Source organism: Otolemur garnettii, unplaced genomic scaffold (assembly GCF_000181295.1).
Source record: "Otolemur garnettii isolate 467f Iridium unplaced genomic scaffold, OtoGar3 scaffold00069, whole genome shotgun sequence".
Classification (NCBI taxonomy): Eukaryota; Metazoa; Chordata; class Mammalia; order Primates; family Galagidae; genus Otolemur; species Otolemur garnettii.
The window spans coordinates 6578142-6581735 of record NW_003852464.1 but is presented as its reverse complement, the minus strand read 5'-3'; the positions used below and the strand labels follow the sequence as shown (position 1 = coordinate 6581735).

The 3594-nt window shown below is 44.5% G+C and overlaps 1 protein-coding gene across 1 annotated transcript in view; it reads left to right on the top strand.

Moving 5' to 3' along the window:
* Nucleotides 1–258: 258 nt before the first annotated feature.
* The window catches only part of CCDC149 (coiled-coil domain containing 149), a 59616-nt gene continuing 56280 nt past the window's right edge, over nt 259–3594 (top strand). The window contains exon 1 of the mRNA XM_003793504.3: nt 259–291. The gene's annotated coding sequence lies outside the window, so the exon portion shown is untranslated. The remainder of the gene's footprint in view (nt 292–3594) is intronic.

Sequence of the window (3594 nt, the reverse complement as noted above, 5' to 3'; positions counted from 1 at the left end):
TCTAAACAGGAGATGGAGAACCAGCTGTACCATGGGAGTCTTTCCCTCCAGTTTGGCTGGGCCTGTGTAGGACTTGCTCCCCCTCCTGGTCTAATCGCTTTTCCTAGGGCTGTTTGTTGTCAAGTGCATTACCAATTGCCAGATGGAGAGAGTCTGAATTTAGGTTCATGGGTTGTTCAGTTCCTTGAACCCAAGCACATCTATTTTTTAAAAAAGAATAAAATGTAATATCTTTTTTTTTTTTTTTGGTAGGATGGAGATCCGTCACTTCCTCCTGAAAAAAGGAAACAGGTAAGATTTATTCCTGATCTCAGGTTATTTTATTGATACCTTACAGTTGGAAGGAGCAGGGAATCCCAGAATATAAAGAGAAAGTCTTTGAATTTCCCAGAATCCTTTGTGCTACTGCAGTGTTTCCCGCATTTTTTAACCCTACAGCGCACTTGAACCTATAGTTAAACTTTTACGGCACACTTAAATTATGTTGGTGAAAAAAAGAGGGGAAAAAAGTATATACTCACTGTTCTTTGAACTGCTTTTGAAGACAATTTAATTAATGATCTATAAAAACTTAGGAGGCGCGCCTAAGAGCCTCTCCTGGCACATTGGTTGAAAATCACTGTGTTACTGGGAGGAGTGAGTGGTAGAGATTCCGATTGCTCAGAGGAATTAGGGAGGAAACCCCATGACATCTCACAGAGTGAAGGAGGGTGGACCCATTAAGTGCCTCCCCTTTCCTGTTAGGAAGCTGAGCTGAGGGCTCCTGGCCATAGCCTTGAGCTTACTGGTCACTGGGTGCATACTATTCTCTGGGCACTTACTGTTGTGTGAGATGCACACCATTCTGTGGGTGCTTATCGTCCTGTGGGTGCTTACTGTTCAATGGACACATGCCATTCTGTGGGTACCTACCTTTCAGTGGGTACCTATAGTTCTGCCCCTTATTTCCTGCCACTTTACACTTTTAAGAGCTACCTTCTTCCCTCAAAGTCACAACCCATTTACTTCTGTTCTCTAGCCCCCCATTCATTGACTAATCCACTTTCTCTGCAGTGATTTTAGATGCCCACTGTTATCACTGAATGAATCTTTATATCTATGTGAATCTGGTTGTTGACTTTCTGTTCTGTTCTGTTCTGTTCCATTGAGTTCCTGTATGGTCATGGGGTTCTTCCACATTATTCTTTCTTTAAATTTAAATTTTAGACACAAGTTCTCACTCTGTTGCCCACGCTGGAGTGCAGTGGTGTCATCACAGCTAGCTGCAGCCTCAAATTCTGGGCTCAAGCTATTGTCCTGCCTCAGCCTCCCCAGTGGCTAGGACTACAGGTGTGAACCACCATGCCCTGCTAATTTTTTAGATTTTGTGTAGAGATGGGGGTCTCACTGTGTTCCACAAGCCTCAACTCCTGGTCTCAAGAAATCTTCCCATCTCAGCCTCCCCAGTCACTAGGATTACAGGTGTGAGCCACCACACTTGGTGTATTCTAGGTTTTTTTTTGTTATTATTTTGCTTTATGATCATTTTAATATCTATTCAGGCAAATATCCTTTGCTTTGCTCTTTTTATTAAAGACAAGAAATGTCTATCAAGTCTTCTCCAATCCTCCCCTCCCACAAATTCTATTGGTATTTCAATCAGAGTTTTAGTAACAGTCGTATTATTACTCCATAAATTTAACTAAGTATATATGTGTAAGCACACTTTTCCAAAAGATGTATGTGCTGGAATTTTCCTTAACTTCACATTTTTTTTCTAAACTGACATGCCCCAGTTACTGATTTTGGGGGGCTTGAAGGGAGCCCAGATGAGGGTGATGTTCATGCCGTGAGTTTCTTGGTAAGGGAAAGCTTCTGCACCTGAGTAGGACTTCAAACCTGGTGGCTGTAAGACATGAGGACACATCTGTGACGGCCCCCCCTGCATCCTGCTTCCGTTCATTAATGATGCGCCTGGTTCCATGTATAAACTCCCTGGGGTCATTACCTTGAAATTGGATGTTGGTGAACAAGATGCCTAATACACACACACATCCACACACGTGCACGCCTGCACAAGACTTCCATGCTCCAAGGGCAGCTCAGCCCTCCGGCTTCCCATTTAGTCAATTGTGGACTCACTTCCATGCTCCCTTCCTAGGTTATATTGTTCTAGGTTTGGAATGCTCAGTCTTTTTCTGGGAACCAACTGATGTTTTTTCTCTAAACAAAGTTACGCAGAAATGTATCACTAACGTGTAGAAATTGGAATTCTTTGTCTGGCCTTTTAGGTGTTTCGGGTTTCATGGTTTTAGTGATTTTCAGTGGCCGCCTTTGATGCCATGTTAGAGGGTGTTAGTATTCATGAAGGTGTTTTATGGTCTTAAGTGAATTCACGTTCTGTGACTTCATAATAAAACATTTATACTGACTGAGGAGAATCTGATGAATTCTAGTAAGTCTGTCAAGCTGTATTCTTGTAGCTCTAAAAATACAAGTTTGATGTCCCTACACATTGGCTTTGTAGCTTTAAACGTGACTTTTAGTTTCTGTCCCTTTAGGATTTAGTATGGTGGGGGAGTGTGGGCTCTGCAGTCTTGCCCCTGTGTTGGAGCTGCTGGCTGGCTGCCCGAGATAGGATGCTTTGGGGTGCAAGTGACAGAAATTCTAAACTGCTTGGACAATAAGGAAGCGGTTCCCCTGTGTCACCATCAGTCCAAGGGAACGTGGGCTTCAGGTGCTACGTGGTCTGTGGCTTCATGGAGTTGTCATGTTCTCTCCACTGTGCCAAATTTCGCAAATAAAAATAGACAACGCCCAGGTAAATTTGAATTTCAAATAGAATACAGAAAATTTTATAATGTTTTCTAGCATGGACGTATGTTACCTGCAATACTGGGACATACATATACTAAAATCTTCTTCACTGTGTATGTGAAGTGCAAATCTAACTGGGCAGCCTGTATTTTATCTGACAGTTCTCCTATTGTGCCAATTGTAACATCGACTTCCTCTAGTGCTTAGTGTCAGCTTCTTCGTGTGGCTGGTTCCTCTAAACAGGAGATGGAGAACCAGCTGTACCATGGGAGTCTTTCCCTCCAGTTTGGCTGGGCCTGTGTAGGACTTGCTCCCCCTCCTGGTCTAATTGCTTTTCCTAGGGCTGTTTGTTGTCAGCAGGGACATCCACTGAACTGCCTTGGGAAGGCTCCTTGGATGTCTGAGTCTCAGCTTTGTCATCTGTAAAAGGGGACAGATGTGGTGCCCACTGCATGGTGTGGCTGTAGGGAACAAGTGCGGCAGTGCAGCCCCCGCTGAGCATCAGGAAGTGTTTATCACCCTGTCCTCCTCATCCCTTTTTATTAAACCATTGAATGTTAGCCTGTCATTCTGGCCGCCATAGCTCTTGGCCATCTCTAGGACACAGTGCCCCTGTTGAATCCTCTTGGTGGCACTCGGCAGCCTGAAGTAGCTTGCTCCAGAGAGGACGGTCTGGCTCATGGACCCTCAGAAGAGTTGGTTGAGTAGCTACCATGGGAGAGAGAAATGCAGCTGGGTCTTGGGAACAGCCGCAGCCAGGGCTCGGTGCCCCAGGCCTCCTACTCTGCTCTCAGCTCT